The 23,039-nt window shown below is 39.8% G+C and overlaps 1 long non-coding RNA gene across 1 annotated transcript in view; it reads right to left on the bottom strand.

The window, feature by feature from the left end:
* The window catches only part of LOC126487788 (uncharacterized), a 175,066-nt gene that overhangs the window by 136,404 nt on the left and 15,623 nt on the right, over positions 1-23,039 (bottom strand). Inside the window, exon 2 of the long non-coding RNA XR_007588497.1 lies at positions 12,989-13,076. This is a non-coding gene — a long non-coding RNA (uncharacterized lncRNA). The remainder of the gene's footprint in view (positions 1-12,988; positions 13,077-23,039) is intronic.

The raw sequence follows: 23,039 nt of genomic DNA, 5'->3' as shown, positions 1-23,039 counted from the left end.
GAAACCTGAGCCAGAATTAACTTGTCCTCCCTTAAGCTACTTCTGCCAGGCATTTAGTCACAGTAACTCACCCGCTAGTGGAAGAGCGGAGGATGCGGAGGCCAAACAGAATGCAAGAAGAATCCAGAAAAATCGATGTCATAAAAACAATTAAACAGGGAGGGGTGATATTAAAGAAGGGAAACCCGGACTGGGGAGCAACTCGGTGCTTGTCTAGTCTGTATAACACCTTGGGTTGGATCCCCTGTACCATACACACTCCAAAATCATCAATAACTCTGATTTCTGTCCTGAAAAAAATAAGATAAAATAAGAAAAAGACTTGTTTATTGATTACACATAAAAGTCAATAAGCTTTTTATTGTTGTTTTTTAAGGCAGGTTTTACGATGTAGTGCAAGATGCACCAAGCTTTCAGTGCTCCTGCTTCAACCTCCCAAGTGCCAGTATTATAGGTATGGACCACCACAGCTAGATTGATTGTTTACATAATTTGTCTCATTGGACATTTTCAATCTTAAAACCAGAGAACGGAGGCTCAGAGAAATGTAGTTTTCCTAACAAAAACAAGAAGTAGAAATCAAATAGGGATGCATCTGGTTCACAAGTCCTTTTATTAATCAGCAAAACTAAGATTCCCAGAAAAAATAAATTGGGCAAAATGCCCATGGCAAGCTGTCTAACTTGGGCAAGATAGTGTAGGACCCACCAAAGGATGGGGTGGTTTGCCATGAACAAGAGGTTTGCCATGAAAGTAGGTTTGCGCAAAGAGCAGCTAATTTGTCTCCAAAGGACCCCACAATCCTAGAATCCACCCTGAAAGTGAGAACCTCAGGTGGGTACAAACCGACAAGAATGCAACATTCTTTGCTGTTTTCTTCAGACACTGGCAAGTAGCTCAATTAGAAACCCACAGCCTGGCCCCCTGCCTCTGCATTTTATACAGCACTTCCACATTTAAATATGTGTCCTCATTTTGCCACCAACTCAAGTTGTATATTTGTCCATTATAGTCCAGTTACTTTGCTCATGCTATAATCAAATATCTATCAAGCAACTTAAGGAAGGAAAGGTGTGTTTCAGCTCACAATTGGGGAATGTAGTCTATCATCAGGCAGAAGGTCTAACAGCAAGAATGTAAGGTATCCAGTCACATTGTATCCATCCATAGTCAGGAAGCAAAGAGGTAGATGTTGAGGCTCCGGAATTTTCACCTTTTCATTCAGTCAGACGCTAGTCCATGGGATGCATTGCCACATTTTAGACTGGGTCTTCCTACCTCAGCCCCTTCAGGAACCTTTCTCACAGACTAGAGGTTTGTTTCCATGGTGATGTTAAATTCCATCAACCTGACAATCAAGATTAGCCATCACATCCACTGTTTCCAAAAAATCCACACTTCAGAATCAGGTGCAGGTTGCATATCCCTCACCCAAGAGTCTAAAGCATGAAACGCTCCAAACCCCCAAGCATTTTACCTGACAGCATTGTGTCACGACAGGATAATCTACACCTGTCCTCAGATGGCCAAGTGCAAGCAAAATGCCAGAACATTAAAAAATATTATGTAAAGTTACCTGAGGCTATGTAAAGCATAAATGACTTTTGCATTTATATTTGAGTATTTTACCTAAAATAAAACCTTGTAACTCCTGATGTATATTACATATTCCAAAATCTGGTGGAAAAATCCAAAATCCATGTCTTTCTCAAAGCAGATCAAAGAAATTCAACAAGTACTTGAACCCAGTAATGGCATTTCCTCCTCAGTGCCCACTTCATTCCTCTGCCTGGAATTCCATTTCTCCACAGATTTTCCTGTGTTCCCACTAACGCTACTTGCCCCCCATCAATGCCACATTCTCCTTAAAACTGTTCCCATTAATTCAGAACTTCTTCCTACTAGCAGAAATACTTCAGCCAATCATTATTCATATAACTTTGACTGAATGATTAGAGTAAATATGGTTCTTTAAGGTCATAATCATAGCCTTAATTTCTTTGTACATATGCAGACAGTACAGTGTCTCACAGTAAAGTACCATGAAAATGTGCCTTAAATACCTGCTATTCACGTCCCAAGCAATATTTCCAGTCTGGTCTTAAGTGAGTTGTCACTAATTAAAATTCATACTGGTAATCTCTCCTTGCACCATTAATGTCTTATTAAACATCTGATTAATTATTCTATAAGAACCAATTTTTGATAAGCTTTCAGCATTTTATAGGTATAAAATATTCAATGAACAATTCTTCTATATTTATACATTAAGAACTAAAACAGACACATTTTCCATAAGACATTTTTATTCCTAAACGTTTATTTAGATGTTGGAATATTGTCTAGCTTCATGGAAATTGTTTATGATAGCTAACTTTCATCATTTTACAGAAAGCCTTGAAGATGAGTGAGCCTACAGCATGCAGCTGACAAGTTATCAAGTAAGATTATTGATACGAAAATAAAAGGTGTGGGTGGTAACTTGGAAGTCGATTAAGATTGCCAATAGATGAGTCACTCACACTGAAGGAATATTTGAAGTCATTGAGACCATTAGACTCTGGGCCAATTACTATGGAAGGAAGTGCAAAGTCTGAAGAGAAAATTTATGTAATAATCATTGTCAAGAAAGTCTCTGTGGTAGAAGAAAAACAATTCAATAGGAAACTGTAACAGGAAACTGCTAATAAGGAATAAGAACGCTTTGAGAAGATAGCGCCATACCAGCTTCTGAGCAGTCAGAGGGAAGGAAATGAGCATTGGTGGCACTGGAGAGCTTCCAGGGCCAATGCATGTAGACTGCAGAACGGTGTGGACAGAACGCTAAAGGGCTGGTTACTGTCTGCGGGAGAGAAGTAGTAAAAGAGACAGTAAGAAGCAGAGCTCAAAATGTGTATTAGACAAATGAAGATTTAGAGTTCTCTTGTTCGACTTTTTTTTTAAAGCTATACATCTTTCTTTTTTTAAATATTTATTTATTTATTATGTATACAATATTCTGCCAGTGTGTATGCCTGCAGGCCAGAAGAGGGCACCAGACCTCATTACAGATGGTTGTGAGCCACTATGTGGTTGCCAGGAATTGAACTCAGGACCTTTGGAAGAGCAGGCAATGCTCTTAACCGCTGAGCCATCTCTCCAGCCCTTGTTCGATGTTTTGTTTGTAGCTGGGCTGCTGTGCATTCTATTTTCGCTCAACATACATAATTTAAGGCCTTCTTGACCCCTTCTTACTTAACAGCAACCTCCCACTCCCATCTCTGCATCTCGGAGAGCGCTCTTGTAAAGGTCTCTACAGTCCCATGCCATGTCTTGTCAGAGATCGTGACTCTGTCCTGACCCTGTCTGAAATTCAATCGCGTTTGAAATAATTGATCGTTGCCTCATTTGTGAACGATTTCTCTTCTGGCTTCTGGGATCCAACTTTTTCTTGTTTTAGTTGTACGGCAGTAGACTCTCGTGTTATCTCTTTCTCTTTTGCTTAACCTCCAAATATCAAGAGCACTCCATTGCTAGCCATTCACCTCCATTCATCTCTGTATCCCCTTTGCGCTAAGGAATCTTGTGGCTTTAGACACTTTAGACAGCGCTGCTCTAACCCTAACCCTAGCTGATCCCTTGAAGGTCAGACTCGTTTATCTGCCTGCCTGTTTAGCATCTCCACAGCCTATTTAAGTGCCTCTGTTGATGGTAACACTGCCTTAGGTTCTTCTGTTTGTAGTGACCCAGATTTAAACCAACAGAGACACAACTGCCTGGTGGTGAATCTTGACGGTCAGTTTAGCGGCTCTGGATTCAACTAAGCCTCAGGGAGGGTTCATAAAGGCGTTTCTGGGAAGGGTTAACTTGGTGAAGAAAGACCCTTTACTAAGTAGGCAGTACCTTCTCTCAGCAGCACTGAAATCTGAGTGAAAAAGCAGGGCTACTTGCTTGCCTGCCTTGGTGTATTCCTTGTGACTGTGCCTGTCCTATTGCTGCTGGGACTTCTGGCACCACCCCTGTTGTCCTTGACTGAAGGCCAGCAGCTCTCCAGGAATTGCCCCAGATTGAGACTACTTAGGTGTCTAACACCAGGAACCTTAGAGCTAGGAGGTTCCCAGCCTCTCTAGCGTGCAGGCTGCCATTTCTGCACTACTCCGGCTGCGCTCTGTAAGCCAGTCTCAAAATCACAGAGTAATAGGATGACCATGCGAAGGACATTGACCAATTGTATTTACATTGACCGATTGTATTTATTACTTTCTCATTCCTAAGACCAAAGCCTGGAGAAAGCGGACCTCCAAGAGATGACAACTAGAACTGTGAGAGTAGCCAAACACTGGTTTAACTGAGTCCGTGCCCTCCCTCCACTGCCTGAATGGCCAAGAACGGTAGACTGCATAGCCCAAATGCCTAGCGTAGAACCAAACATGACTAAAAAAATTGTTTATGAATTTTACAATGGTTTCCTCTATAAATAAGTATATATTTCATTTTATTTTCAAAAACCTTTAACCAGTGGAGAATAAAATTAAACAAATTGACCATGACACTGAGGCTATAAAAGATAATTGTATTTTAATCAGGCACGCTTGAATTCACTTTCCTCTTTTAAGCAGTTAATAAGATTATTTTCTACTGTTTTATTTAGAAATGTTTCAAATGAAAAGACTGTTTTATGCGATCAAAAGAAAGCAAGCACGAGTGAATTATTTACCAACTGCTGATTGACAGAAATCAATAATCCTGAATCAGGCGCAAGGCCTGAATTCTCTCCCTGGCGTCCACACAGAGAGCCAGCATGATGGCACACACTTGTATCGACAACACTGGGGAAGCAGAAATAGGTGAACCTCTAGGCTCCCTGGTCCACCAGCCTCGCCTAATTGGCCGTCACAAAAGCATGACAGACGGCGTCAGAGGAACAGCTCCTGTGGTTGACATCATGGCCACTGTGTGCACATGAGCATGTGAACATAAGAATTGCTTCAAAACTTTACTGTCACACACACACAGCGGCTAACTTAGAGACCCAAGTTCCTTTCCTGTAGTTATTAGCAGGGATACTAAGCATTAAAGAAGAAACTGTAATCCCCCCCCCAAAGAAAATACCTTAGCAAAAATTGTCTGAATACTATGAAAAAATTTTTTGGTAAGGAGAAAGAGAAGCTTAAGGTAAACAGTGGGCTTTCGTAACACAACCAGAAGAGCTGAGAGGAGTGGTCCCCTGTCGATAGACGGTGGGAAGCAGGGATGGAGGTGCCTTTCGAGACACTGGCTCTACCGACGGGGTTTGTTGGAGAACATTACTCACCTCTGCTCGGTTTATGAATGCACTACCTAAAAATAATGACGGAGATCAAAAGTTTCAATCTCCCCGACAGAGCCTAGGGATCGTGCGGTAAGATTATGCCAGCAGCTTCATCTTAAAGTTCTGCTTCCCGTTGCTATAAATTTTCACGCACAAAAATCTACTTCAGTGCTAATATTTTTCAACTGGTCCCCTGGTGATACTGTAAGAAATAGTGAGCAAAATTTATTCAATTCTTTTGTGTATTTTGTCTGGTAAATATTTATTATTTCATGATATTAACCCATAAACATGTCACCGTTTGATTCTCTGTGCTGATGAAAACGTATGTCCTGGGATGTAGGATTAGAGATACTCTGTAAGCACAATGAATAGTAAATTAAGGTTGTAACATCGCGGAAAATGAAAAATAGTGGTGCAGGCAAGAAATACAGAAAGATGTAGTGAGTTATATTACCCCAAGTCACACTCGTGGGTAAAACATATTTATCTTATAATTGCCTTTTCACCCCAATTTAGCAATGTCATGTGAAAAGGACTCTTAAGCCTACTTAAGGAACCAGTTTATCTGAATGATTTCAAAGCATACCCCACCGCTTTCCCTCAAAGATATCTCACTGAATGTCTAAACTTTTGTAATTGAGCATTTCCATTTTGGATTGAAACATTTGAATCGGTTGTTGGAAATGATATATTAAGCCTTCTTAGATTTTTCCTATTTAATAGAGAATTCATCTGATTTATTTCTGAGTTTGGAATTTGTGACCTCAGAAGTCAGAAATTATCTTTTCCTTCCTCTTCCCCTCTCCCCCCCCCCCCGCACCAGTATTTCCGGGCTTTTCTGGTCGAAAAAATCTCACAGAACATTTAGGACAATTTTAATGATTCTGTATGGCCACCTAACAAAACAGGGAGATTCCCAGTTACAGGGCTTCCTGAAAGGTAAATTAGCCTATAAGGAACCAAAGAAAGGATTCAAGTGTTTCATGTGATGGTGTTTGAAAAGACATATACAAATAATAGTTCAAGAGAGAGTCTGAACAATTTTAGCTCAAAAGAGTTTGAATAGTACATCTATAATCGCTTTCAAAGTTTGCTGGAGTAATAGAATAGATACATTTGTACACACACGGTGGAGTGTTACCCAACAACGCTGAGATCAATTCAGATATAGATATAGCAGTGGACCCCTAAGGTTAGACATACTGGAGCCCCAAATTTCCCATCCCAGGGTGACACACTACCATACATATCTCACATCGCCATAGGGATGCTTCATAAACAAGCCTACTGCACCGCACATTTAATTGTGCACATTACATAATGCTTGTTAATCATAATAAACATGTACACTACTGTCTAATGCACTTGTTCTAGTAGCTTCTCACCTTTACTAGGGAGTGCACTCGTTGTATCAATACACACAAAAGGGTGTTCACTATACAGCAGTATGCCTGTTACACGGGCAGCACCCAGTCCATCTGTTCATGTCTCTTAATTGCTTCCTTTTTCTCTTAAGCATGACTTTGTTGCAAGTTGTTTTGTTTGCCATTTGCTCAAAAGACCACATTGTGCATACTCTACTATACAATGTGATATACAAATGCATGCCTATATACGCATTTATTCAGCACACAGCATAGTTTGTGGTAGACTTTACCATCTAGGTCCTTGTAAGCACACTGTAACATTCTCACAGCGACAGCACAGCCTAATCTCTGTTTATGAGACTTTCCCCAGCATTGAGGAGGTAGAGCTGTATGGCGGTAATGATACCCACTCAGCATTAGAATTGTATGAGAGTTTTTTAAAATCCCAATGTTTTACTGCTGATTTGAAGGGGGAATCTAAAACATGATGGGGAGGGGGAGCAATCAGGGAGGTAGATGGAGAATGGATGTCTGCAAAAGTCATAGGGATTCACATAATTATCTATTTACCTAAAATTACACATAATACATGTAAGTCTACAACTATAGTGTAGATAGAATTTTCCCACATGGGCTGAAGGTAAGTCCCTATTGCTGAAGGTACCACGTTCTTCAGACACAGAACCCAAGCTGGATCCGACCTGAAAGCCTCCTCCTAAGGACCAGCTGTAATACTACCAGCAGGCACGATGCAAGCTTCCAGGGGAAGGATTAGACCAAAAGTTACTCTACATGTTGACATTCAGTCATGCTATGCCAGCACCATTTGTTGAAGATGTTTTCTTTTTTTCCATTGTACAATTTTGACTTCTTTGTCAAAAATCAGATGGCCACAGTTGTGTGGATTTATGTCATGGTCTTGAATTCAATTACACTGGTCCACATATCTTTTTTTATGCCAATACCACATTGTTTTTATGATTATAGCTCTAGAGTAGAGTTTGAAGTCAGGGATGATGCTACCTCTGGAAGTTCCTTTGGAACCCACATCAAGTAACTGATGAAAGCAAATGCAGTAACCCACAGCCAAGCACTGAGCTGAGTTCCTGGAGCTTAGTTGAAGAGAGAAAGAGGGGATCATATGAGCAAGGGGGGTTCAAGATCATGACTGGGAAAACCAGAGACAGCTGACCTGAGATACTGTGAGCTCAGGTACTCTGGACTGACAGCTGGGGAACATGCAAAGGACTGATCTAGGTGCTCTGAATATGGATCCCAGTTATGTGGCTTGATCTGCTGGGGGGCAAATGCTGATAGTGGGATCAGGACTTATCCTGAATGCATTAACTGACTTTTGGGAGCCCAATTCCTAGGGTGGGAGGCCTTGTTCATCCTTGATTACAGGGTTGAGGGGCTTGGCCCTGCCTCAATATAGCATGCCAGGGGAGGCTCTATCCCCTCTGAGGAGTGGATGGGGTTGGTATGGGGGGGGGGAGCAGGGGAATTGGGAGGAGGGGAGGGAGGGGGAACTGGGTTGGTATGTAAAATAAAAAACTTAAATTATAAGAAAAAAATTAATATTACTGTTTATACCTCAAGACATAACGTTTCTAACTTTTTAAATATAAAGAAAAGAAATTGAGTTAATTTCTTCAGTGTTCTTAATTACTTTGACATGATTCACTGAACATTTTTATAAGAAATTAACAACTTGTGTTAAAGAAGGGTTTAGTGCTAAAAAAACTAAAGTCAAGCTGTTGACAAATTATTTGAACAAACATTACTTCACTAAACATTCAGATAAATACCATGTAATGTGCAAGTTCCACAAAACATATAAAGTGTTTTGAACTACCTCCCTTAAATGGCATATGAGAGATGAATTTCATTTAATAATCTGTACAAAGATAACTCACTCATGTAAACTCAGGTTCTGGCATTGGCTTTTGCTTTACACTGTTAGGCATTTTCTTTGTATTTTCTCATGAACATCAGTCTTTTTAATTAAACAAATAAGTCACCTCTACCTTGTGATAACAATCCAAGGAATTAAAATCTTGGAATTAAAAGCATCATTTGTTTTAGAACATTCAGAGTTGCTCATCTTTCTAAATAACTAGAGAAAAGAGGCTCCCCGACACTTCCTGGGCTACTTTGGAAGTAATGTGGTGTAATTCATCACCAGATAAAACACAACAGGCAAGTTCAAGAACGACAACGGCACTTTAACTCTGCTCGTGACGGATCACACACAGTGTAAGCAATCATTCCGCTTGCTACTGGTTCTTGGCTTGCAGTGTGAACTTTCCCTCACCTTCGGCCCCACTCAACTTTACTATGAATAACTTTTATATCGCCCTTAAGCTCTTTTGTTTATTGTTCTATATTGCCTACCTGAATAAATCTACTTCCCATTTTCTTCGCCTGTCTTTGCTTAAATGCTTATAGCATAGTTTGCCAATATTTCCCTGTGCTTTTTATTTCCCACTTCTTAGACCTCCTAACACATGGTAATTATGAACAGTGATCTGCTGAAGGATGTCTCATGAAATAGATGTCCCACCTTGAATTAAATTAAATGCTCACAACTCAAACACATGTTACCTGTCCTGGACTTCAAACTGCCCATTGACAGTGTGTATCTGTTTACATCCTGCGTCATCCAGACACATGAAAAATGAAAATTTCTGCATCTCTCAGAAGTTGTAATTTGATAGAGAAATTCTCCTTTCAATCCATCCTCTTCAAGATTTTTAATACTAAGAAAAAGAAGATGGTGTGGGACCATGGTTCTGTACCCTGTCAATTGTATTTTAATAAAATGCAGGCTGGCCAGTAGCCAGGCAGGAAGTGTAGGTGGGGCCATGAGAACATGGGAATTCTGGGAAGAGGAAAGATTCAGTCTGCATACAACACTCAGGCAGAGAGGACACAAGATGTGACTGCCTCACTGAAAAGGTACCAAGCCACGTGGCTGACACAGACAAGAATTATGGGCTGATATAAGTTATAAGAGTTAATAAGAATCCTGAGCTAGTAAGCCAATCCGTTTATGATTAATGTAGACCTCTGTGTGTTTATTTGGGACTGAATGACAGCAGGGCCAGGCAGGACAGAAACCTAAGTCAACAAGAAGAAAAACTTTAAAGAGATTTTTAATGTTAAAATCTAACATCGTTCACTATTTCCCATCACTTCATTCATAATTCAGTGTAACATATGGATATGTCTCTCAATATGATCAAACACATTATACATAGCACATAGAAGTAAAATTATCTTAATTCTAGAAAGTTCCAGAAAATTCCAGGAAAAATAAATTGCAAGTCAGAGATTATATTAGAATTTTAGAACCTCTGGGGATGGCAGTGCATGACTTTAATTTCATTGTGTTGGGGGCAAAGGCAGGTAGACGTCTGTGAGTTCAAGGTCAGCCTGGTTTACATAGAGTTCCAGGATAACAAGAGATAACATAGAGAGGCCATGTCTGAAGAAAGAAAGAGGGGGAGAGAGAGAGAGAAAGAGAGAGAGGGGTGAGGAAGGGAGGGGAGAGAGGGAAGGACAAAGAGAGGAGGGAGGGAGGGAGGCAGGAAGGAAGAAGGAATTTAGTGAGCAACATGATGAGAAGGAAATATGATGTATGAATAAGATTAGTTTCAAGTAGAACTTTAGAGACAACTAGATTTAATTGTCTTAGGAAAAGCAACCTGGAATCAAACCAGAGACAGAACAAAGACACTAAAGGAGTAGACCAAGGTAAAGCAAATAGATACTGGAAATTATAAATAATAAGTAATTTGAAGGTTTTGTTACTGTTATCTAATGTATTTTTCATAGGCGATATTATGTAAGCAAATTGCTATTTCCACATATTTGGAAAGAAAGCAGTGAGAATCAGAATTCTATTTCAGAAAGGACTGCATAGTTATCAAGCAGGATAGCCTAGGACTCCACATATTTCCCCGTATTATTCTGCTAAGGTGTTATAGGAAAGTAACTATCCAGGCTTAATAATGGCACAAAACAGAGAGACAGCGCTCTAAATAATTGTATGAAATACGTGGTTTTTTCAAGCAAGAACCAAAGTCAAAAGAGGAAACAGACACAGGAAAATCAATCTGTACTTGTTGAAACAGAGAGACACAGGTATAGGTCAGCACTGCATTTAGTCACTCTAACAAGGGTTCAGCGCCCACACTTATTAACGTGCAGAGGTCCCTGCAGAGTGACTTCCTGGCCAGCATCTGCTACCCTGTGTATTATTGCTGAACGCGTCCTGAATCCCATGTCTGGGGAAATGGTAACAGGCCACAGCTATAACGTACTACAAGTTATTGAATACAGAGAAAGTAATCTTTTCCCAGAGATTAAAAAGGGAAAACCAATATATCTCAAATAGCAATTTCAGGATGTTACAGAAATTCCTATATAAAATAATTTTAAATTTGTCCTTTTCTGTGGAAAACAGGGGAGAGAGAAAGGAGAGAGGCTTCCTCCAGAATCTTTTCAAGCTAAAGGAAAACAAAAATATTACAAGGATAGGACAAGCCTGCAAAAGCGGTCAGCAAACAGCAATTTGTCAACCCCAGGCAACTTCTTACAGGCACCTGAGAAATAAATCCATTCCAAAGCATTCAGTAATCCTAGAGAACAACATCCATGCCCACTTCCATTTTCCAATTTTCCTACCTTTTAATAAAAAATCGTTACTTGAAGGTAAAAGAAATCTTTGAACCATCACTTACAATAAAATACAGGCAACGGCACAGCAAAATCTGAAAGAACGATTTTCTATTCCATGGCCATCTTGTACAAAAAAAAATTCCCTTTCATTTCCATGAAAATATGTAGGAAGGATTTCTATTTAAAGCACACATTAAAAGTGAACATGAAGATAAAATGTGTTGCTAGATTGTATTTACTGAGGATAACTTGTTACATAGATGGATGCACATTTTCTAATTATCACGTAAAACTGTTAAGGTTAATTTCCACCCAAGCATAACATTATTAAAATATTAACATCCAGGATGTCTTACCAGAAAACAGACAGGAAATAGAAAAATGACAATAACCACAGTACTGTGTCATCTTTCTTGTATAAAAGTTCAGAGGCTCAACTGGGATAAAACCGGACTCTCTGAACATGGCAGACAATGAGGGCTGATGAGAAGCCAAGGACAATGGCACAGGGTTTTGTTCCTACTTCATGTTCTGGCTTTGTGGGAGCCTAGCCAGTTTGGATGTTCACCTTCCTAGACCTGGATGGAGGGGAGAAGACCCTGGACTTTCCACAGGGCAGGGAACCCTGACTGCTCTTCGGACTGGAGAGGGAGGGGGAGAGGAGTGGGGAGAGGGAGAGAGGGGCAAGAGGAGGGGGAGGGAAATGGGAGGCTGGGAGGAAACAGGAATTTTTTTTCAATAAAAAAAAAAGTTCAGAGGCTCAAACACCATGGCTGATGAACTGGACTTCATGGTTCTGTTTCTCCCATGAAGCACCTTTCCTTTGCTCAAACCCTCATTGCCTAAGATGAGATTTCTCCATGACCAATAAACATATGCCTTCATATTTTTGCACACAGAGATATCAAAATACAAAGTTCTAGACAAATATTTATCCAAATCTTGAACTGAGTTATTTTGTACTCGGGAGTTAGATGCTTGGGAGCTCTATGTGTCTTCTATGTCTAAAAGGATCTTGATGCTCCCTCCAGAAAGATGTGAAATCAGATAGGGAATAGAGTGGCCTGCCAAAGAATTTGGTACTTCTCAGTTATAAAATTAACTCAACAGTATGTCTGCCAGATATGGCAAAATAAAATCTTGTTAGACCAGTGTATACAAAAAAATATATAAATTCAAAATGCCCCTGAATGCATTGCATTAATTATCTCCAATAAAAAGAGGATACTTTCCTTGAAGGCATACTATGAATCATGTTGATATCCTGAATTCTTCATTGTTTAGTTATAAAATCACATATGTACTGTAGTTATAAAATCACGTATGTACGTACTGTAGTTATAAAATCACGTATGTACTGTCTTGAACATTCTGGGCTCAGTAAGTACAGAGTGGGCTAGTTTTCATGGATTGAAGCAGAGGGACAGAAAGGCCCTGTTCCCTGAGCACATCCTTCATGCAAGTGTCCTCTGATCACAGACCAGCGACACGGCAGCACATAACTGTAATCCCAGTGCTCAGGGGGCATCTAGGCACATAAATGGTTTGTTCACCACTACTAGAAAATGAAAACTCCAGTACCTAGCCCAGGTGTTTCTCGACTTCTTACTACACCCCAGCTCCTTCCCATCCATACTGGTTTTACCTGACTTTCATGCCTTGCCAGTATCGTATGACTGATTCAAATGGTCTCCTCTGTAGCATTTCAGGAATAAAACAGCCCTTCATGGACGCTGTAGAGGAAAAATTGAGAAAATTCACTGTCTTTGATCATTTTCAGGTCCAAAATAACACAAACTTTGCTGCAATTCATTTTTTGATATATCATTTGGTATTGTAAAAACATCGGTGCAGGATTAGAAGTTTGCAAAGATCAAACACTGGTGAATGTTGCTAAATTCTGGAGTGTTTCTAAATGCAATGTGTTCATATAAACTAACTGCACAGAAAAAAGAGCACTGCAGAGTTTTAGAAAATTGCTTCACTTTCAATATCTTCTCTACGTTCTGCCCTCCATTAGCATGACAAGCACGACAACTTGCTTTTTTCTCTTGATTCGCGGGACTTCTCACTCTTGTTTGTTTGAGAAATTTGATGTGGTTTAATAATATCTGCAAAAGCTCAGTCAATCCTTGCCTTCATAACATGGGTAAACAGCCTCCCTCCACCTTATCCATAAATCCATTTGGAACAGTAGGTGAGCAGACCTAAGGTTCCTCACAGAGAATGACTTCTTGTGCACCGGAAAGGATCATGGGCACTGAGGAGATGTGCTAATGTTCTAACGTATTCTCATGCTGTCCCTGCCTCTGCATGCTTAACTCATAATAGCAAAAACCTGGAAACAACCTAAATGTCTCTCAACAGCAGAATGGATAAAGAAAATATGATACACTCACACAGTAGAGCATTACTCTGCTATTTAAAAGAAAAATAATGACATAACGACATTTGCAGGCAAATGAATGGAACTAGAAAAAAAAAATTGGCTTCCATTCATAAAAGGGAAGACAAAGCCTCTCCTGTAGCTTCCACAGTAAAGGTAGGCAGATCTCTGTCGCTGTCTCTGAATCCTTCTTTTAATTTGTGGGCAGGGGAGGGGGAGTCAAGAAAGGGTTTCTCTGTGGAGAAAGGGTTTCTCTGTGTAGCCTCAGCTGTCCTGGAACTTGCTCTGTAGACCAGGCTGGTCTAGAACTCACAGATCCTGAGTGCTGGTACTTAAGGTGTGTGGCACCCACACCACTGCCCAGCTTTGGCATCTTTTTAAACTCAAGAAAAGTCAGGGTTTTCACTTATATTAGATTATAACCTTCAGTATTCACCATGTGCCGTGTGTGAAATAAAAATTGAGGACTAGTTAAAGTTATATTAAAGTAGGAATATTCCCATTAAATGTTAATGTAAGTATGATTTAAGAAAACAAAAGAAATATATTAAGAGAAAAATTGTTTGCATTTTTCAGGTTTCTTCGGCACATGGTACCCTGAGAACAAGTAAGCCCTCACACCTCCTCTGGCAGTCACTCTTGCTCCAACTAAAGTATATGAAGAAAATAAAGCCTAGCAAGAAAGGGCCCTGGGAAACAGAAAACTAAGATAGCATTTTGCTTTACATACTCTTTCATTTCAATGCAATGATCTGTTTTACAGTTTCAAGGGATCTTTGGGTCATGTATCCCTTTGTGTCCTTTGAAATCATAGTTGAGTATCACAGAACTACCAAATATTGATACATTTCAATTACAACACAAAAATCACGTATTTTAATGCCACCACTCCTCTCAACAATGAAGGTTTTATCTAACAATACTTTGCTGGGAAGCTGTCAGAATCACAATAGCAGATAAATTTTTTCTAATTATCTAATTTCCAACAAACACTAAAATTTTATCACTGACAAGAAAGCCAGCATGGAAGTGACAGGTTTACCTAATTGATTGTGGGAAAAGCTTGTGAATATCCAAGCCTGAATAGTCACAGTTTGTCTTTCAGCTATTTCCTAAAGGAAAAAAAAATGTCATTCTAGCAAATTACGCATATTCTTTTTTCTTCGTGTGTGTGTGTGTGTGTGTGTGTGTGTGTGTGAGAGAGAGAGAGAGAGAGAGAGAGAGAGAGAGAGAGAGATGTATGATGCATGCGCATGCACACACATGCACAGATGCCTGATAAGGTCAGAAGAGGACTTTGGATCCCCTGGTACGAGAGTTACAATGGCTGTAAGCCCCTTGACAGGGGTATTTAGAAGGGAACTCATTCCTCTGCAAGAATGGCAAGCGCTCTTAGCCACTGAGCTATCTCCATCTTCATTTTCTGAAGACGCCATTGTAGCCTAGGAAGTGACGGAAGAGCTATATATGGACTATCCATTATATCATACAGAAGAAATTAAATATTCCTATCCACCAGATTTTTAATCATTTGGTTCCTTCTTCAAAGACATTTTTAAGTAAGCAAAGCTGGCCATTTGGAAGCTGGGAGTACATGACAACACAGAATAAGGCAATTAGTATGGTTTGGTGATACTGCCCTGAGTTAGTATGGTTTGGTGATACTGCCCTGAGTTAGTATGGTTTGGTGATACTGCCCTGAGTTAGTATGGTTTGGTGATACTGCCCTGAGTTAGGACAATGTGCCGATTATTCTGTCCACTACTACATTGACTATGTAGTAATTGTGTCCACTTCTACATTGACTATGGGAAAAAAACAAAGAGCATCTTGGTATTGTTATAAAATCGTTGTGCCTTCTTGAAACCCATTGATGAATATCAAAGAAATTGAGAGGTCCTGATTAAGCAGGGAGCTACATAATTTTCTCTTCATTTTACATTTCCAGAGAGTACAAAACAACCTACAAATAGGATTATCTATGCCTCTCCAGATGGCATACACACACACACACACACACACACACACACACACAAGAGAACACACACAGCGGGGTAGGGGACAATTATACAGGTAAGGGACCTTTCCAGAAGCAATTGCTTTCATGGCTATAGTATTTTATATCTGGTAATTGAATGCTAACAATTACAAGAATATGCTGATGTTTTCCTTCATTGGACACATCCATTGTAATGATTAATTTTAATTTTCCTAATATTTTGATGAAATAATTATTATTATTTACATCCTGACTGCAGTTTCCCCTCCCTCTCTCTTCTGTCCCCAATCTACTTTTTCTCCTCTGTTTGTCTTCAGAAAGGGCTTGCCTTCCATGGATATCAGTCAGCCTAGGTATATCAAGTTGTAGTGAGACGAGGCACCGCCTCTCCTGTTAAGGCTAGAGAAAGCAACCCAGTGCGAGGGAAAGGGTCCCAAATGCCAGTAAAAGAGTAAGAGACAGCCCCTGCTCTTACTGTTAGGAGCCCCACAAAAAAACCAAGCCACACAACTGTAACATATATGGAGAGAACTTAGGTCAGTTCCCCGCAGGCTCCCTGATTGTCAGTTCAGTCTCTGTGAACCTCTATGAGCCCCGGTTAGTTTATTCTCCATTTTTTCTTGTAGTGTCCTTAGCTCCTCTGACTCCTACAATCTTTCCTCCTTTTTCGCAGGATTCACATAGCTCTGCCTACGGTTTGGCTGTGAGACTGACCAGTCGTGTTTGGTTCTAGCCTAGGTCTCTGGTGATATTACCAGGCACGAGAATGGATCACAAGATACACAACAGAACCCACTTTAAGAGTTTATTAAGAGGAGAGAAAGAAAGTGCTCTGGCCTATCGGAAACTTGTGCGGTAAGAGACCATGGAGTGGGCACATCCAGCTTTTAAAGACTGTCTAGTGCAAGCTCCTTTAGATCGCACAGGGCTTGAGGACCCTGGGTGACTATGTAGGTTGCCTGAAATGCTTGATGGTACGTGCAAGGCCTTGGATCCCTGAAGGACCAGCACTTAGGGTATCTAGGCATTTTACCAGAGCATTGGCAACTTTGGGTGATGGGAATGATAACATCCAGACTATCCAAGCCTCTGATGTCCATGAAATGTTTTTATATCAGAAGATGCCCCTAAGAAATTGAAGAGAATTATTTGATTCTCAGTTGTGGTACTTGCCATTATTCCCAGCACTCAGGAGGCAGAGGCAAGTGGATCTCTGAGCTCAAGGCCAGCCTGGTCTACAGAGCAAGTTCAAGGACAGGCAGGAATACACAGAGAAATCCTGTCTCACAAAATAGTGATGATGATGATGATGATGATGATGATGATGATGATGATGATGATGATGATTTGAAAAGAATAAGAGTCTCTCCATTCTGGCAGGTGGTTTTATATGGCTCATTGCAGGAAACATAACCTGGTAGCTTAAACTCTGAACCATAGTGAAGTCTCACAGGAAGCTTGGTGGTGGGTGAAACACAGTCTCTCTGTCTCACAAATTCTGTCCTGAAGAACATATTAGAAATTGCTTGTGCAAGACTGAGTGGAAAATTGTCTCTGTATCTCTGGGCAAAAATGTATCCACTATAAATATGGCAAAAATATTTATTACTGAATTCACCACTTCAGTATCAAATTGAAAATGTTCAGAAAACTATAATGCAGGTAATTTTAAACTTTGGAATCTTAGTGAAAGATATTTTTTGATGTGGAATTCAAGGTATAAAATAGGTATATTTTTATCTCAGTCTTAAATTTTTACTGATTATAATTTAACCCATATAGGAATAGATCTATTTTTCTATTGAAAACACACATCTGTGTGTACACACAAGATTCTTTAAAGTATTTGCCAGCCACATCTCTATACATAATAATTTTATGATGTATGAGATAAGAAACATTAGCTAAACATTCAAATTGCTAATTAGTTTACTTATAGGATTACAACACTGCACTCTTGGCCAATGAGACCCTTATTATAATTTAAAATATATCTTTAATGCACAGATCCTGCAACAATTTAACTACTTTTATTTCCTTAATTGTATTTATAGATATCTAAGTAAACTTTCCTTATCTCAAGGAGAAATTGTTTACTGACTTAGATGTGAAGTGCAACTAATTTTCTGAAATGTCATCTACTTACAAACTACTCTATAAAACTGTTAACATATAGAAAAAGAAACTGTAGATTTGTGCATGAGATTCAATTTTTAATTGCAGATTTGCATTAACAACATGAACTTGAGCACATCATTGTGCTTCCATGGTCTTCAGTTTCATACTGAATACAAGAAAATTATATGGGTTGTGCTTTGTGGGTACAGGCAGAAAATGCTATGAAATGATGAAGCTGCACCCCATAACCTTCTCCTCTAAAGAGAAGACAATGATGCTAAGACAACTTAAAACCCATACAGTGCCAAGTGGGGTGGTGCAGGCCTTTAATTCTAGCACTTGGAAGGCAGGGGCAGGTAGGTCTCTGGGAGTTCAAGAACAACCTGGTCTATATAGTGAGTTCCAGGACAACTAGGGGTACACAGAGAAACCCTGTCTCAAAAAGATAAACAAAAAGCAATACAATCAAACCAACTACAGGCAAAATAACCGGGATCACAAGATCTGATGTAATGACTCCGTTTGCTGCTTTTTGTCAACACAAATTTAACTTATGGCCACAACAGGGAGCGTGACACCAGGCAGGAAGGCACGGTGCTGGAGTAGCAGGTGAGAATTTACATCTGATCCACAAGTTGGAGGCAGAGGGAAAAAGATTGGACTGACAAAAGCCCAGTGACACAACTCTTCCAATAAAGGCACTCATAATAATCTTTCCAGAAACAGTTCCAGCAACTAGGGACCAAGAATTCAAATGTGTGCACCTACAAGGACTGTCTTAGTTAGTGTTTTATTGCTGTGAAAAGACACCATGAGCAAGGCAACTCTTTAAGGGAAAACATTTAATTGAGGCTGACCTACAGGTTCAGAGGCTTAGCCCATTATCCTCATGGCAGGAAGCACAGGGTGTTGGAGGGAGTTCTACATCCTGATCTACAGGCAGCAGGAACAGACACTGGGCCCGACTTGTGCTTCTGAGATCTCAAAGCCTACCCACAGATACACTTCCTCCAACAAGGCTGCAAATCTATGGCGTCCAAACATTCAAATCTATGAGCCTGTGAGGGCCATTTTTATTCAAACCACCACAGAAACCACCATAATAGCAGGACAGTGCTGGTATACACCTTTAATCCCAGAACTCAGGAAGCAAGTGGATCTCAGTAAGTTTGGGGCCAGCCTAGTCTACAAAGTGAGTTCCAGGACAGCCAGAGCTGTTACATGGAGAAACCTTGTCTCAAACAAAAACAAAATAAAACCCACAAAAATAGATATTACTGCATTTTTATTTCATTACCATTTTTCAATTTTGATTCTATTCTGTTAAGAACACTTTGGGTGATATTTCTCCAGCTGACAATTTTTAGAGATTTTACTTTGAAGGAACTGAAGTCTCTGAAGGATTTGTGCTGCTTGTTTGGGAGCTCTTTCCTCCTCCGTTGAGAGCTCTAGTTATTCAGAAATAAAGAAGCAGAGGTGGGGACCACTGGTAGAACCTTTATGCAGACTTGTACATTTGTGTAATATAGTTTTACAATCTTCATATGTAACTTTTTACCTATAACTTTTATTACATTGTAAAATAAATGTAACTCTATGCACAGAAGAGATATTATCAACAAAATACTCAGAGAAATTCACTTTGTGACACCGGCCCTATAATCACACTTCTCATAAAACTCTCCTGTAACCTCCAAACTCATTTCAAGCAAAGTGTAAGCCTCACAATGGCGTAAGTCCTACCTGAGCTGTTAAATCTTTTTACCACATAACTAAAGACCTCTGCCCATCCACATAGATACACATCAAGCCAGGATTTCTTCCTGCACACCTGTCCTGTGATGCCATAATATTTAAATAAAATTTGTGTTGCATTTTTTGAGGAAATCCAATTGTAGTTAGTAGTATAATAGTCCTAGTCTCGATTTCTTACAAAATGTTTTAAATTTCAAATTCAATATTATTCTTTTGTAGTCCTGAAAATAAGATACATGGAGATAAAAGCTTCCATAATTTTGCATAAGGGAAGCTAATCTATATTCACATTGCTACAGCAGCACAGAAAGTTTGATCACAATTCACTATATTTTAGTATGTCCCTAAGTAGATTGCATAATCTAAATTTCCTGCACACAATTTCTAAATTTCTCTTCATGTATCCGTGGACAGACCCTTCAGAACACAAGCCAGAGAGCTGAATTGCTTTGTAATTGGAACAAATGAAAAAGAAAACTCATGGCCCATATGCATTCTAGTAAGCTACCACAATGCCTTAATTCCCTGCCACACTTAGATTAACCATTGATCTGATGCACCAAAAGGCTCATTTCTTGTAAATGGGTTTTCTTGTGCTTTGTGTTCAGTAAGGTCCTCATCAATGAGATAACTCCCTGGCTGAATAAGAGTCCTCTTAGACCCGGACAGTCTGAAGTATTATCTGGTCACTAGTGATCTTACAGCCCTCTGTCCTCTGACAGCTTGATTTTAATATATTTTTCAAAAAAAATAAATATATTACTAAATACCCTAAATACTTAAGCATTTGCACTTTTAAAATATTAATACTAAGGAGAATATAAGAATTACAATAGGGCTTTGTTTTCCGTAGTGGAAAATAGATTATTTTCTCACATAATATATCTTGATCATGGTTTTCCTTCTGTCTCCTACTCCCAGCTTCTTCCCACCTCACCTCTTATCCCTATCCACCCCATTTCTGTCTCTCAATAGGAAAGAACAGGCTTCTAAGAGATAATATTAAAAATATAACATAATAAAATATAATAAAACAAGAATCACATGGAAACAAAAGGAAAAAATCACATCCAACTAAAAGAATCCAAAAGAAACCCCAAGAATTAGACACCCACACTGAAAACACCAACCTGAAAGTCATAATATCGATGCAGATGATGTGGTTAATACCCATGCGTGCCCTGTGCCTGCTGCTTCAGTCTGTGGGGTCACATGAGTTTCCTTATGTTGCTTAGAGGGCCTTGTTTTCTTGGTCTCTTCCATCCCCTCTGGCTCTTCCACCCTTTCTGCCTCCTCTTCCATGAGATGTGAGCTTCATTGGATCTAAGTCCCTGTTTGTGTGTACCAAAGAGCTGATGCAGAATGAGATTGTTTGGGGTTACATAGGAAATATCCTCCCAAAAAGTCCATGTGTTAAAGGCTTGTTCTCGGGTAGCTACACTATTGAGATACCAATCTATAGTCAGAAATCCCTCTGATTTTCTTTCTGTGGGAACCCCAAACTGATAGAGAAGGTGAAAAGTGGGTCCTTGTTCTCAGAAGGGAATAAAAGCATCCGAGGCCAAGCAGAGAACACGCAGAGGGAAGCAGGTGCAGAGATCCCAGGCAGGTTCTGAGGACGACAGTTTTGACAGATCTGAAAGGGATGTGAAGAGATGAGAGAAGAACCTGTGAGGTGGGCAGGACTCTGACCCGACACCTGACTCCACAGCTAATGAAATAAAGAGCTACAGAATCTTAAACAAAACTATGAAACAACAGAAATGGGTTAATATCACTTTGACAACCACAAGGAAGATGTGTTGTAAGAGCAAAGAATTCTCGGTTAAGTGTTGTTAAATACCAACTGTATTGAGTCTGTGACATTTACGAGGAAAGATGATGCACTGGGTCAAAAGTTCATGGTTTAAAGTCAGGTAGACAAGCTTAATGTTACCTTGGACGTCTGCTATGGGAATTAAGTGGTTTGTATAAAACTCCTAGCACAAAGTATGACCAATAACAGGCACTCAAGGAAGGAAGGTAAGTTCCTTTCAACCCTGAACAACAAAAGAGACAGCAGGAGTTTATATGAGAACTAGAGAAGAAAATGAATTGGGTGAAGCTCTGACTTTTAAACGCTGATAATACTCAGACATTGTGGGAGTAATCATGTCTGCAAGCGGAAGAGCCATGACACCGCGGCCAACGAACAAACTGAGTGATCCCAGCCCGGGTGCTTGCTGCAATATACTGAGTTTGACAAAGGTGCAATACAATCTTTAATGAAGAAATACTGCACTCCAAGGTGGAAATGTTATAGCGATCATTATAGAGCCCAAGCAGAAACGTCTCGAAATTATTTGACTCCACACGAACCGACCCCTTATGTTCTTAATGCTATTCACTTCTTAATGAAATGCTTGTCTCTTAATAGTTTGTATTTCCCAACTAGATGCCTACTGATTCATGCCTTGTGGTTCCGCCACAGGAAACAACTTATTCTGCATATTTAATTTCTTAATATATTTAATAAAAATAATTTAAGGCATGACAAAGTGAAAGCATGAACAAAATTCTCCATGGCGAAAAATCTGAAAAAGAAAAACATTTTTTAATTAAAGGCCCAAATAAATAGTAATTATTTGGGTTTTTACAGTAGTTGATTTTAGGGGTTAGCATACAAAGTAACAAGTAGGTTTCATTGTGTGGTGTGTGTGTGTGTCTGTCTGTCTGTCTGTGTTTGGTATGTGTATGTGTGTGTGAGTATGTGTGTGCATGCATGCGTGCGTGTGTGGGGTTGTGTGCGTGCGTGGGGGGGTGTCTGTGTGTATGTGAGTGTGTGTGTATGCACGTGTGTGTGGTGTGTGATTATACTTTGTTTTCACTCATCATCATCCTCCCTGCCCCACTGCTCTCCTTCATGAATTTTTTAAAGCTAAATTAAGGGTTGGAGAAATAGCTGAGCAGTCAAGGACACTTACTGCTCTTCCAGAGAACCAGAATTCAGCTACTAATACCCATATCAGATGGCTCACAAACACCTAAAACTCCAGTTCCAGGAGATATGACACCCCCTTCTGGACTCTCTGGGCACCCACACAAACAAATAAACACACAGATATACTCATTAATAATAAAACAAGCCTTTTAAAATCTGTACTAAAAAAGCTAAATCAAAGTTTTCAAATGAGTAGCGCATCTTTTGCAAGGTTAAGAACACAGATCAAGTCTGTGTTTCTGTCATGCCATGCATCCTTACCTATGCCACCATGGCTTGCAAGGGACCCTTAAAGATAAAGGCTTGGCCATCCTCCCATAGCACCATTGGGAGGTAATGAAACCTTTCATGGGTATGGGAGTCTTAGGCTATTCGGTGCCCCTGTGAAGGGTAGTGCACACTGAACCCTGCCTGTCTCCCTTTGTTTCCCAGCTGCCCTAAGATGAGCACCTTTGCTC

The sequence above is a fragment of the Alexandromys fortis genome, unplaced genomic scaffold (assembly GCF_014885135.2).
Source record: "Alexandromys fortis isolate MF-2015 unplaced genomic scaffold, M_Fortis_MF-2015_v1.1 scaffold_8_1_9099942, whole genome shotgun sequence".
NCBI lineage: Eukaryota > Metazoa > Chordata > Mammalia > Rodentia > Cricetidae > Alexandromys > Alexandromys fortis.
The sequence above is the reverse complement of the archived record's forward strand: the minus strand, read 5'-3'. Positions and strand labels throughout refer to the sequence as shown.